Here is a 15705-nt window from a genome sequence, read left to right as displayed (position 1 = left end):
AAAAATTGCTACAAGAATCTAGTATCATCTTGTAAATAGTGACCCTGCAAGATTCACAGTCTTTGTAAAATCCAAGAGTCCTTTCAACTAAGAGTTGGGGGGGGGGTAAATTTTAAGATATTTATTTATTATAAATTTCCACAGAAATACATTTGTATACTATGGGGGGAATTTTCAAAAAATTCAAGGTAAATTTCAGGGACTTTGTAAGGATGTTTGGGGAATTTTTCCATTACTTTTATGGAATTTTGTGAAATATATTGCAGATTTTTGTGAATTTGATAAGAAATTTTAGGGAGAATCTGTTTTAAGGTTTTGGGGAAATTGCTTAAAATTTTCAGGAGTCAATCTGATGACTGCTCACAGTCACAGAGTTAATCTGACGGCTGTTTAACAGTCACAGAGTCAGTCTCATGATCATTCAAAAGTCAGAGTTACTCTAAGACCGATAAACTGTCACAGAGTCACTCTGATGAGCATTCAACAGACCGTAACTGTTGAGTGGTCATCAGATTAACTCTTTGAATGCCATTCTTCGACTTGGAACAAACGAATCAGCTTAAAGCTTTGCAAGATTGATCCACCTGAGAACAAACATAGAATCCAAGATATCTATTTTACTTCTAAGGTAAGAAAAAATCACAGCAGCCCATAATCTCCCATTCAACAGTCTGAGATTTCCCCTTGAGTAGTGATGTTCAAGAGGCAGATCATGGCATCAGAAGGACATTAATGTTTAATGTTTATTATATATCTAAGATGACAGGCTGTATAAATTCACAGTATAAAAGAATGGATGGAAACGGACACACTTAAAGACAGAAAAGAGAATGAAGCAGCCTCATTACACATACAATGATCACACTAGTTTGTAAAAGCTATAATGCAACAGCCCACTCCTTTGACTCTCACAGAATTCTAGAGGACATTTTACAAGAAAGTCGGAAGCAGATGTCTACATAAAGTAAGGTGAAAACACTGTGTTTGCACATATACCTTACTCGTATAATTTCAAGAAATGTGAAAAGGGTTATAGAGGCAAACAACCATTTATGCTAACACTTGCACCTGCAGGCAATCTAGGTTCCCTGAACTAACCAGCAGGTTTTGGTCTGTGAGAGGAACATTCAAGCTCCACACAAAAAGCCCTAGTTCATCCTAGGATTTAAACCAGGACCCTTCTTGCTGAGAGACAGAGAAAGATGATATTTTCAGGCCTTTTCTTCAGCCCCTCATCAGTGAAGTAACCTTTCCCAAGAAGAGGAACAACAGTAACAAGATTCCAGCATATGATGGCAAAATTCTTCAAAAACAGTCATTTTCCAAAGTAACCTCCTGACTAATAGGATGATTTTACCCCACTCATCACATGCCCTTTCCCCCCTCCTCTCCTCCTCATCCTTCTCTCTTTCACACTGCCTGTGGCCCGGCAGCAGCAGCAGTTTGTGTTGCCACAAACAGAGAGCAGGCAGGAGGAACCCACAATGACAGGCAGATAACAATGCTGCAACACCACACTAATTGGCCTGCGGCTTACAGGAAGAGTCTGGTGTCGAGCAGCCTGGTATTTCGGGATGTGGGTGCAGAAGGGGAGTGGGTGGGTAAGGTGGAGGAGGAGGAGGAGGCAGAGGTACAGAGTGTCAGTTCTGATTATGGGTGAGTTGTGAGATAAGTTGAGTTAGGACATGTTTTTGTGAGCTGGGAAGAGCCTTGTGCGCATAAATGAGTGTATATCCATGTGTGTCTGGCGTTTTTGTGAGTGGGATATGTGTGCAAACACGTCACACATTCTGGTCTGCCAAACTTCCAATAATGGGAGACGGTGATGTTTTTAGGCACATTCATGAAAAGTAGTCAAACTAAGACAATATGAAAAGTAAGCCTCGGCAACATTAACAACAGCAATGCTGAGTACATTGCAAACAGTACATGATCAAAAGCAGAGGGGGAAATTAAAGCTCCGGTGGAGAGTTTTAAGCTGATTATGAAAGTGACTGAAAATAACACTCATGGCTATTTATCACCTAAAAAAGGCAAACTAGTCTGACTGCAGACCATATATCTCTGCTGTAGTGCTGTAATTTTCCAGTACAACATATTTCTACTTTTAGATTTTTGTTAAGTTCAACTTTAATCATAAAAAAGTCTGGTTGCAGATCTTCCAGGAAATCACTGCATTGCAAACATTACAGATAAAGCAACATTTCATAAATAGCACAGAGATTAGGGTCAGAGGTAGCTACCATTCTGGTTGATAGAAAGGTGGCGTCTGCCTGTCAAGCTATCTGTCAATCAAACCAGATGCTCCAATCAGTGTGCACTAAGGTTTTTCCTATATACTGTATTATCAAAACAATCGTGATACAAAAAAGTTCACCCTCTGTACAGTGTGAGGACATGAAGACATTATCTAATGAGACATGTTTGTGTTTTTGAACCCGGTTGTAAACCAGTTTATTTCTCATGTAAAAAAATGGCTGTTTAACGTGCGTTGTGTATGGGACTTCCAGCGTTCCTGCAGCCAGTATCAAGTCAACACTCGCGGTATTGCACTTCCGTATTGGCTGCATTTTTTTGAGGACCGGAGGTTGCCGCTTGTTTGACAACGACAACCCCCCCCCCCATCATCCGTATGCGCAATTAAAATACAAGAGTAACATCTGCCTATGCTGCTTCTTCTCTGACAGCACGATTAAACATCTTGGAATACTTTTGTGCAGAAAACCAAAACATCTCAATGTCCAGAACATATTTTGTGTGCGCCTTGCTTTCATTTGTTTTTTGGGGGGTTTCTTTTGTCCAGGAAGCATTAACAATTTACACATAATGGCTCAGCTAAATGGGTAAAAGTTAAATCACATAAAGATGAACTTCCTCCACATCAACCATAAAGGGGAAAGCCTGTCTGAAAACTCTTTTTGTCAAATCATTGAGCTGATTTATTTAAATATGTCCAATATTAAGACACAGTGCTTGGATGTTTGATCTCATACTGTAAAAGCAATATCAAACTCATCACTACTCCTCAAATACTGCAACTCCCCATTTTCTTTTTTCTTTTTTTTTTTTTTTTTTTTTTGTTTTACAAAAAAACATTGCTTGTCGTAAAAAAAGTTGATCTTAGGATACATAGCAACTACTGACTGAGGTGGAAAGAGGATAAATGAGAGGGAGAGGGACATAGTGCCAGTTTAATACCTAATTTCATTTGGTGTTAAATTACACAATATTTTATCGCCAGTGGCTGTAAGCGTTAGTTTTTGTGGGTTAGGGGCTATCTGTATAATAAAAATAAATAAATAGATAAATCTAATGTGGCTGATTTGCATATGTGGAGCAATTTTGCACTTAATTTTTATATATTCCCCTCCTACTCCTCATTTACATACATGTTAATGGGACAGGGTGCTGTTTGCCCAGCTGAGCAATCTGAGTGCATTTTGTGTGCAGTCAACAAGATGTCCCCTTTGTGTGTATCTGTGGATCCGGTGCTTATGATTTTGCCATTTTCACAGGTAAAAGATGTGCAAAAAGGCATGCTTTTCTTTAATTGTTTTGCCCCTTAGTCTTTGGTTTGTGGGATGAAGAAAGTGCCTATGCAACCGGGGTTCAAACCGGGAACTTTCTTGTTATGAGGCAACAGCACTGACCACTGCATCACCATGCGGCCTTACTTGAAGGTCACATATTTGACCCCTTTAAGTCAAGTTTATATTGGTCTCTGAGATCCCAGAAACATGCCTGTGAAGTTAATGAGCTGTCTGACTCCACCCCTGACTACACCCCTCTCAGGAAATGGATGTGGCTTAATGGACATGGTTCTCCTGATCCTGCCATTTGAGAGGAGGATCAGGAGAGGAGGGTGGAACTTTCTTCCAAGCGGGGTGGGCCAACCGAAATTGGGGGCGGTGCTAACCCTCTACATGACATCATGAGGGGATCTGAGAATGGCTTGTTTCAGCACACATTTTCTGTATCTTGTATCTTGCATATGTGACCTTTAAGTTAAACTAATTGTGTCTAAAGTTAAAAATATTGTGATGATATTCCTGTTAGCCCGTTAATGGCACTTTCCATTAATTCTCAGCATCAAGCTAAAAAATTAAAACATACATCTCTCTCCATCCTGTGCCCCATCCCTACTGAGATTAATGCATCTGTGACTAATAGCCCAGTTATACACCCAGTGTCATAGTAAAGAATTACATAAATATATAGATTAACTGGGTAAAGATTTAAATAGGTCTCATAATCATCCCTCTTTGCTTTAATTGATTTTTTTGTACAATTTCTATGGCGTCATATTCAAACTGTTCCACAATCATCCCCATAGATTATTGCACACTTTTACTTCATTGTTGCACAAACACGGTGTTTCTTCACATTACAGTTTCCCCATAAAACCCTCACATTTTCAACCTGGGAATTTACAAATACTTTATTATTGATTTATGTCTTTTACACCTGCAGGAGCCCTGTAAACAAGCCACTAAACACCCACTCTCAGCATCAATAAAAAGTGCATTAAACTCTCAAAACTACATTACACTACCCCACCAGCAAGTTTCTATACAGGCACACACCTTACATAATTCCATTCAATATTTTTCTACTTAGCAGTTGGTGCTGGTAGTTGCTCAGAAAAACAAACTGCACCATTAATCACAAGTTTAAGGAGGGCTGACCTGTTTGACTTAGCGCAGCCCACTCAGCAGCTCAAAACTCAGAAAATGTAAGTTTAATCATATACTGTAGTGTAGCACAATAATAAACAAGTGCTGGGACTTGTTATGTCTGAGGTCTCAGGAATGAAAGTACCTCTGTGGTCTGGGACTTGTGCCAAACAATAGACTGCTCAGTCTCAGAAAGAAGCTGCTGGTCCTCACATTTCTCATTCACAGATAAGCCTTTTATATATGGCTCTTCACTTCAGCCTCTTCTTCTGGGGAGGTTTTTATGCTGCCAGCACCTCAGGGACTCCACCTGAAAGAGAGTGTCAGGGAGTAGACTGTGTAAGGACATGACAGCGGGCACTTCTCTTTGACAAAGCAAAAAGACAATGGCATACATACCTGCATTCACATCTGTCTGTGCACAGTGACAGTGATGTCACGTCCTGCTTGCCCTAACACCTAGACATGAGTCACATGCACTCTTGACAGTTTACCAGGACAGTCTGTCCCTGAAATGCTCCTGAGTTACTCTTCCTCACAGCAGGAGACTGCAAGCTCAGCAGGCATGATGTGACACAATGGTGGTTATATCAAGGTAAACAGCTGTGGATCAAGAATAGGAAGGGCTGTAAGGTTTCTGTGCTAGTGCTATTTGTATTGAATGTGGGCAAGGGCTGATCATGAGGCCCAGTGACCTTGACCTTGCAACTTCAAAATCTAATCAGTAATCCTTGAGTCATAGTGGAAGTTTGTGCAAAGTTTGATGTAAATCCGTCCATTTTTTCTTGATATATCAAATTAATTATACATGATGCGCATATAGGCACTTTGACCCAAGGGCTTTATCAGTTCATCCTCAAATCATAATGAACATTTGTCCAAAATTTAAAGAAACTATGTCATCACTAGAGCAACAAAAAGCATAAGGTAAATGATTGAAAATACAGGGTTTTTTTTAAAGTTGGAGCTAGGGCCATATATACATAGATTTCCGTAACCAATAGGTTGATTAGTACTATGATGGCAGGTGTAGTCAGACATACAGAAATTTCAAAAATCTAGACATCATTATTTAAAAACAACCCAAAGAGAAAGCAGTATATGTAGAGTACTGTGCAGAACTTTTAAGCATATTTTGGCCATAAACTGAGGCTGAAATAAGGCATTCAAGCTGCCTGAGGGAAGGAGGGAGGATTGACACAACCCTGGTCGTGCTCTGGGTGTCCTTGTACCATTGCCTGGAGCATGGGAAAATAATCTGTTGAAAAAACAATTACACCCACACCTTCAGGGCAGAGTAAGAGGTGAATGTGGTGAGTAAGCCTGGCTTAGGGTATTATCTAGGCCGGTCTGCACGTGTGTCAACATGTGTCAAGCTTCACTCCCCCCCAGTCCCAGGTTGTGGCACACTGTAAACCCGAACAGTATTACTAACTCAAAGTCATTAAGGCCAGGTAACTCAAAAGCAGCTTTTTAGTTTAAAAAACTATAAACTATTGAGTTTTTTGAATGAGTAATGAGTTTTTAAGTTAAATGAGATCAATGCTATTGAGTTAATGTATGTCATTCACTTATATCTTTAGAGTAAAGGGTAGAACGCTGCGTGGTGACGTTATCGACGGCACTGCGTGGTTTAATCTGGCGCACTTTGACGACTCAACGGCTGTGCTTGGCGGAGACTCACGGATTTTCAAACAATACTAAACCGTTTTGTATAAAAGAACCCAGCGATATCAGAGTTGTACTCGATGCCCAGAGAGGATTATTTTTAGTCCTTGTGTTTTTGACAGCAGTGGAATCGGATAACATCAGTTCGGGGTACTTGGCGCCTAACTTGCAAGCTAGCGACGATGTTAGCACGTCGTCGTGCTTGTGACTGAGGCCATTATCACTTAATCGACCAGCTGCATTGTTTTGAGTCTGGGGCTGCTCCTTATACTAAGCGCTCTTCTGCGGTGAGTATACATTTTTCTCAAACTTCTCTTGTCTGCTGAAAGGCGCAACAGTGCCTAACAGGACGTAGTGTAGTATCGCGCAAGTGTACTGGGACGGTGGCGGAGTAATACCTGCTACATGGTCGGATGCTAATATTTGTTTCTGTCAGTGTCTCTGGACCTAAACAAAGTCATCGTCAAACGGAAATTAAGTCAAGTCTATGGATATATATTAGCTCCTAAAGTTATACGGTCACCTCAGATCCACCACACAGAGGCTGTAACGCCAGCAGGTCAGTGCTTTGAGGTAACTTTGTTTCCAAACGGCAGCAACGTTGTCGTTTATCAGCGCAGCAGCTAGTCCTCCTCCACCTGCCCACTACATATGCAAGATGCTAATAAGACTTGTATTGATAATGAATTAAAACCAATTAAATAGAAACTATACCGATATAGGCAGTTACTGAGACCGAGGCTAAATAGGTCAAAGTTCATCATCATACAGTCAAGATTCAACCGCTCACAGAGGCAACTTTCTCCCTTAAAATGTGTTCTCCAGGTCAGTGGTTGGTTTAAGAAGGTCCGATTCTTGTGGTGGATAAACTCATTAACAAAAATGTTGTTAGAAAAATTAAAAGTGAACACCCTTTGAAAAGTAGACCATATTCCTATCATGTAAAAGTCCGGTTTCAGACATCATCATACCTCTGTATAAGCAATGGAGCTTTACTCTAGTTATCATGTGAAAGATTACATTCATGCATAATGTAGAGGATGTTAAAATGATTAATTTTGTCTACTTGATTAATAGAAGAATAAATAGAGGACTGGATTACAAAAAGAATTGATTACTATAGCCCTAGTCCAGTTCTTATCACAGTTTTGCTTGAATAATAGTGTTCTGTGCTTCAATTTTCTCTGTGCATATTTGTGGTTTCAGGCTGCCAAAACTGTCGATTTTGGACAAATAGCCAAATAACTTGGACGAAATATTGTCATATACAAAGGGCTATAAACTTTAGATGTTGGTTAAGCCAGATTTTAGTTTTATTTGTTAATGTGCACAGGGGCATGTGTAGAAACGTCATTTGGAAAAAAGTGTCCTTTGGCCCTAACCATCAAACTGAAATAAGGGTGCACTAAATGTCATTTTATCATAAATTTCTTTTATGTTAAAGTAAGTATTGTATATTGAATTAGTTTAAAATACAAAACAAGGACAAAAATGTCTGATATACACCTTTACTGAACTTAGAAATAGAGAACCGGACTTCCGGTTTGGCAAACCAGAGGATGGCAGCATAGGTGAACGTGCTCCTGACGTTTGAGTCAAAAACAGCCCATAACAACCCGAATCTGTAACAACTTTTGCTAAAGTAAGATATAAGAGAGAGGGCTTTAAGATGCCAAGAGGAAAAAACAAGAAATCTACACAATTTCAGTTACAAGACGAAGACGGAGCGGACCAAACCTCCCCTGCTAGTAGCGCCATCGAGGATAACGACATGCTAACAGACGAAGGTGAACAAGCTAGCGATGCAAGCCTGGACCTCATACTCAAAGAATTGAGGGAATTCAGAAAAGATAACGATGCACAGCTCAAGGGCATCCGCGCAGATATAAAGAAAACAAATAAAAGAGTAGAAGAGGCCGAAGAAAGAATCCTGGATGCCGAAACTCGGATAGGAACTAACCAGGAAGCAGTGACGGAGTTGGTCAAGCTACAAATTGAAATAGACGCCAAGTTAACGGACCTGGAGGGAAGGTCCAGGAGAGACAATATTAGAATTCATGGCATTAAAGAAGGATCGGAAGATGACGCACAGTCAATGGTTGCTTTTGTGGAACATTTGTTGAGACAGAAACTGGAGTTACCAGACTCAGCGGAGCTACGAGTTGAGAGAGCGCACCGCGCTATGGTGCCAAAACCACCACCGAACGCGGCGCCACGATCCATTGTTGCCAAAATGGCCAGCTACAGAACGAAAGAAGAAATATTAAAAAAAAAGCCTGGCAGAAACGCGGATTTGAGTATCAGGGAAACAAGATTAACCTGGATCATGATTATGCACCTGAGGTTCTGAAACAGCGGAGGGACTATGCAGAGGTGAAATTGGTATTAAAGGAAAAGAAAATCCGGTTCCAAACCCCGTTCCCAGCTAAGATGAGAGTCTTTTTTCCGGAGGGAATGGTATTATACAACTCAGCGGAGGAGGCGACAGGTGACTTGGCAAAGAGAGGATTTCCAGTAAAGATCATCAAACGCCCAGAGACCCTTTTGGAGCAGATCCGACGCCTGTCGTGGCGCACAGAGAGAAGGACCAAGAGCCAGAAGAATAAGGATAGGACCCAGGACTACAAGGACAAACTCCAAGCATACAGACGACAAGACAAGGAATAATAGTATGTCTTGAAAATCTGATATATAAAAGGGACTTACGGTGAGTTTTTCCTCATTTTCTAGCTGTTTATTGTTGGAAAAAACGGCCATGAAGATCTAGGTCACATAGTTAAGATTGCTTTTTATAAGACAGACAATACAAACTGTATATGGCAATAAAGATAAGGAATACGGTCGGGCGTCAGCCTATGCTACAGAAAGAATGGACACAGGCCGGACGGCAAAGGAAGGCCCTTTAGCACCAGCAGGTGAGAGGCCCCCTCAAAGCCCCCCCTTCACCGGGGCTTATTCAGGGTCATATCGGAGACCCCACAGTGGGAAGTCAACATGTTTTGTTTTTTTTGTGTTCAAGGACAATTAAGGTTTCGGTTTGTAGCTGTTGTTCCATACAGCACTAATGTTTATATAATGTTTGTTTATGTACGTTCAGGGAGTGAATGGACTGCACAGGGTGTAACTTTTCCAAAAACATTTAGAGAGTCAGAACATGGTTAAGGAAGAAGTAAAAATTATTTCATATAATGTAAATGGTCTGCTGAATCCAATAAAACGCAGCAAAATTCTAGCTAAAATGAGAAAGGAAAAAGCCCAAATAGTATATCTACAGGAAACCCACCTGGATTCTAAGGAACATGAGAAATTGAAAAGGATGGGTTTTACAAATGTTTTTTCATCTTCCTACAAAAATGGACGAAGGAGAGGAGTGGCCATTCTCTTATCAAGCAAAATACACATTGAAAAACATTGGAGATAAGTGATAAGGAGGGACGATTTATATTAGTAAGGGGAAACATTGAGGGGAATCCAATTACATTGTTAAATATATATGCGCCACCTGGAAGTGACATCCATTTCTTTAAGAAAGTTGTTGATATGATGGTTTCAGAGACAATAGGCCTTCTAATATGTGGGGGGGACCTAAATATACATTTAATGCCACAATTAGATACCTCTAATGGGAGGGCACAGAATAGGATGTCTCTAGTGAAGAAAATTAAAACATTATTTGAGGAGGTGGGTTTAGTTGATATATGGAGAGGTCTGCACCCCAAACAAAGGGACTATACCCATTACTCATCACCCCACCACTTATATACAAGAATAGATTATTTTATTACATTTGGAAAAGACAAAGACAAAATAAACACCTGTGAAATTGGGACAATAGACTTAAGTGACCACGCACCTCTATATCTGTCCGTTGATCTAGCTCTACAACCAAAAATGAAAAACTGGAAACTAAATTCGGGCCTACTTAATGATCCTCATTTTAAGGAACAGGTTAAAAGAGAGATTCATTTGTACTTGGAAGAGAACGACAAGGATGATACATCCCCTCCCATTTTATGGGATGCCCTAAAGGCTGTCCTCAGAGGGAAAATTATATCAATATGTTCTTACAAGAAAAAGATGAGAAATAAGAAATTAGAAGAACTTCAAAAAAAATTGAAAGAATTAGAGGAGAAACATAAAAAGAAAACAACACAGAAGTTATTGGGGGAAATCACAAAAACAAGAAATGAAATTAATGATTTGGCTACCTATGAAATAAAGAAGAATCTAATGTTTCTTAAACAAAGATATTATGAAGGTGGATCTAAATCAATGAAAGTTCTAGCTTGGAAACTTAAAAAGAAAATAGCACAGAACACAATTCACAAAATTAAAGATCCAGTTACCAAAATAACAAAAAGTAAACTAAACGAAATTCAAGAAGCCTTTGAAACATTTTATAAGAGCCTGTACACTAAAAACACAGGGGGAAACATAACTGAAATAGATAATTTTCTGGACTCATTGGAATTACCAGTGTTAAATGAAGAACAGAACAAAATAATGATCAAGGACATAACAGAAAAGAGTTAAAAATAGCTATAAGTAAACTTAAATCACATAAATCACCAGGATCAGATGGCTATTCGGCAGAATGGTATAAGGGGTTAAAAGATGTGTTAATACCAGTGATGCCTCCTACATTAAACTTGGTTTTAAAGAAGGCACAAATACCGCCAAGTTGGAAAGAAGCAATCATATCTGCTATTCCAAAAGAAAATAAAGATAAATTGGAATGTGGATCATACAGGCCAATTTCAGTTCTGAATACAGATTATAGGCTTTTTACCTCTATCATGGCTAGACGATTGGAGTGGTTCATGCCTAATTTGATAAATAATGACCAGACAGGGTTTATCCGAGAGCGTCAGACGCAAGATAATATACGACGGACATTACAAATTATTAATCACATTCAAAAGAATAGAATAGCAGCGATGGTGATTAGTATAGATGCGGAAAAAGCTTTCGATTCAGTAGATTGGAGCTTTCTCTGCCGAGTTCTACATAAATTTGGCTTGAACGAAACAATAATCAAAACAATACAGGCACTATATGACAAACCCACGGCCAGAATTAAAATTAATGGTGGGTTATCAAAAAGTTTTGATCTGGAAAGAGGCACAAGGCAGGGTTGTGCGTGCTCACCATTATTATTTGCATTATATTTGGAACCATTTACTCAGTACATAAGACAAAACAAAGAGATAAATGGCATTAATATTCAGGGGAAAGAGCATAAGCTAGCCTGCTATGCAGATGATATATTGGTCTTTCTAGGGCAACCAACAAACTCTCTACGTAAACTAATGCAATCGTTTGAATATTTTGGTCAATTATCAGGATACAAAATTAATATAAGTAAAACACAATTGCTTACATACAATTACAGCCCACCAGAAGAAATCAAGAGTGAGTACCATTTAACATGGGAAACAGAACATATTAAATATTTGGGAATCATAATATCAAAGGACCTCATAGAATTATCAGAACGCAACTACTCATTGATACAAAAGAAAATTAAAGAGGATATAGCGAGATGGAATCTAATCCCTTACTTAAGTTTTAATTCAAGGATAGAATCGATTAAAATGAACATCCTACCCAAATTGTTATATTTATTTCAAACTTTGCCAATAGAAATAAGCCAAAAACAATTTAACGAATGGGACAAAATACTATCCAGATACATATGGCAAGGTAAAAGGCCTCGAATCCGATTTAAAACTTTACAATTGGCGAAAGAAAAAGGGGGATGGGGTCTTCCGTCACTCAGAGATTACTACTGGGCAGCACAAATAAGGACCATAATATACTGGTGTAATCCTTCATATGATGCCCAATGGAAAAGCATTGAAGAGGGTTTGACTTCAATTCCCATACAGGCGCATATTGCCGACAGTAACTTACAAGACCTGAAAAATATAGAAAACCAATGGATTAAGCTGACTTTTAAAGTTTGGAAAACAGTAACAACAGAATACAATTTAGGAGAAGATATAGTAATCCTTAAATGGTGTGCATAAGATACACATTTTTCTCCAAACAAATAGGATACCAGATTCAAGGAATGGACAAAAAAAGGAATAACAACGTTATGTAAGATAATAAAGGAAAATTCATTACTTAGTTTTGAAATGATTAAAGAGAAATACTCATTAGAAGCAAGAGATTTCTATCGTTACTTACAGGTGAGACATTTTATTGGGGACAAATTGAAAGGTGTATCAGAGACAAGCAAACAGCTGCTAGACCTGTTTAAAAGGGCATACAATTCGAAGAAAGATTAAAGGTATTATCTCAGGTCTATATAAAGGGCTTACAAGTATGAAAACACACTCAACCCTGTATATTAAAACAAAATGGGAAAAGGAAGGAGGAATAGACATAACGGAAGATGAATGGATAACAATATGGGAACATCAGTGGAAATGTAGTAGTTCACAGAGTTGGAGAGAATTCAGTTGGAAAAGCCTCATAAGATATTTCATAACACCGTATCAAAAATCTCATTATAAAAATAACTCACCAACTTGTTGGAGAAAATGTGGAAATACAAATGCAAATCATTATCATGTTTTTTGGGATTGTCAGGTTATTAAAGCTTATTGGAAGGGAATTCATAAGGCAATGGAAGAAATATTAGAAAATCTACTGCCTCAGGAAAGTAAAACCTTATTCTTTGGACTCATACCTGAAGGATGGCCCAAGAGAGACAAATATCTATTTAATATTATGTTATTGGCGGCTAAAAAGGCCATCACAAAAAAATGGCTCTCACAGGAGTGCCCAACACTGAAAATGTGGATGGATATCACAATGGACATTTACAGAATGGAGAAAATAACAGCAGATGTGAATTATAATAAGGACCTGTTCAAATCCCGCTGGAAGAAATGGATAAATTATGTAACACCATGCAGACTAGATGTTATCTCTGTTGATTCTAATTAATATACAGTGCCTGTAGCATTAATCATGTCTCACTCCCTATGTACTAAGGTTCTTATTAAGGAGATTGTTTTTTTGTCTGTTTGTTTGTTTTTGTTTATTTTATTTTGTTCTGCTTTTCTATCTAGAAAAATGGACATTCAGATGATATGATGTGACTTAAAGTGAAATATATACATATGTTACATGTACTGCTGATTGTCAATAAAACGTAAATTAAAAAAAAAAGAAATAGAGAACCAAAAAAAAAAAAACTGTCTCATTTGTTTGTTGTGTGCATTGTTGATTTGAATTCATGTCCGCTATGCTTTACAGCTCTTCTTTTTCAACAGGCTTAAGAGGAGGGGAAGTAGCGACTTTCTTCAAGCTCCAAACTCCAACTCGGTAAGATGCACTGTGAAATAATAATTAGAAACATGTCAGAAAGGGTTAAATCATAAACTCTGAGCCCACAGCTTTGTGTTGTCCCAATAAAGGAGAGATCATCTTTACTCATAACATTAAAGTCACTTTTCACTGTGACAGTGACAAAACGTTTTCACTGGTGAGAGCTATCATTGAAACAGTACTGTAGTTATGGTCTGAGGAGCTGAACTGCTTGATAAAGAGATGTCTTTGTAAAACAGAAACACACAAAGTTCAATGTAATGTTCTCATCAGAACCCTCCAAAGTGATCAATAATTGAGTTTATGCCTTTACAAAATATTTTAAGAAAATAAAATATTAGTCACAAATAATTTGTTGCAGCAAATATAAGGTAACTAATAGTAATGTTGCAGTTTTAAGAAGACCCTAAGTGTAAATGGTGGTCAAATGAAATAGAATTATGTACATTGGATGCAGTTTCTTAATGGCTACTAATTTGTAAAATGAACATAGAACTTTTCCATTTATGTTTCGCACACAAAGGGATATGGAGAGAGTTGCTGAAGGCCATGTCATCATTCCTACAATCACCTGACTCCCTTGATACCATCATTTAAGCTGGTGAGTCAGATTATTTATAAAACAAACAAAAATAAAAGTAAGCATGGATCATGATGTTTTATTAAATGAAATAATGAAATCAATTTCATATTTTTTGTATTCAACCTACACAATATTCCTAAGTTTAACTGTTTTCAACTATAAACTATAATCTGTTGACATTTGTTTGTATTTCCCCAGGTGTTTGCTGAGTTCCACTGCATCACAAATGTGAACCTACGCAACACGTTCTACTGTGAACTTGACAGACACACGCCACAACTGCTTGCCTTGTTTAGGCGGAAGGTTTCTCAGATGGGAAGACAGCAGAGGCGTTGTGGGAAATTCTAAGGATTTATGACCAGCAGGTAAGTTGAAGAATTACTGGGCAATTGGCACACTGTTGTTCAACTAATATGTATCTTTCATATTAGGACGTGTCTATTGTAAATGTATTTTTTTCTCTAAGGTTTCAAAGCTATTTACAAGCAAATTCACTCAGCAAATAATTCGAGTCAGAGAATCCACACTGGTGTTTTGCAAAAATCAATATTCTTTATTATCCATAAGCATTGTTACATCATAGTTGGAAGTTCCTAACCTGTTGGGAAAGGTGATGGTTGCCAGCAGCAGTAGTAACAGGACTGCCAACTGTTTTCTGAAGGGTCTACCCTCTACAAGAGTCAAGTTGCCTGCCCTTACAACAGTGCAATAGCAAACAATCCCAATATTGACTGACTTACAAAAATGTCTACCGATGGCCACAATACATATTGTACATGTCTTTTTGTTTTTTTTAAGCAAACAAAATCTGACTCCTTCATTTTTACACAGAACTACTATTCTTCCTGTTTATGAGGCACCGCTGCCTTTCGCAAGGCCAAGCTTTAAGAAATTTATGACAAATGTGCGCTTCTTGTTGAATGCAAAAAGTAGTCGAGTAAAGAAAGAGTTTTAAGGGGCATATAGAGGAAGACAGGATATGTCTATCTCATATCATTTGTCGAAACAGATGCACTAACATCTCCAGTATTCCATGCCTGAGTACACATAATTCGTGCCTGAGACCAGCTCTTCAAGCGGACTCAGGCACAGTACCTGAGTGCAGCATGTGTGTGTTCATTCTTATAAAACAAAACAGACTTTGGGCCCAATTGTTCTTAGATCCGGGCCTGGGTCCCTGATGTGAAACAATACTTAGTGTGTCATATTCAGCAGAGATTTTAGAGCTAGGATACAGGGAACAAATCATTATAACCACTAGGGACCTATCAACTTGTGTATTTGCATACAAGTGTTGTGTCAAGACAGAAAAATGTTAACTCATCTTTTTAATTGTATGAGGAGCATGACATTCCAGCGCAGGACCCAAAATCTGTCTTCTTAAATCATCTCTATAATCTTTTGAATTGTGTATGTGTGTGTCTGTGTGTGCTTTTGCAG

This window comes from Cheilinus undulatus, linkage group 12 (assembly GCF_018320785.1).
Source record: "Cheilinus undulatus linkage group 12, ASM1832078v1, whole genome shotgun sequence".
NCBI classification, from domain to species: Eukaryota; Metazoa; Chordata; class Actinopteri; order Labriformes; family Labridae; genus Cheilinus; species Cheilinus undulatus.
Note: the sequence above shows the minus strand (reverse complement) of the source record.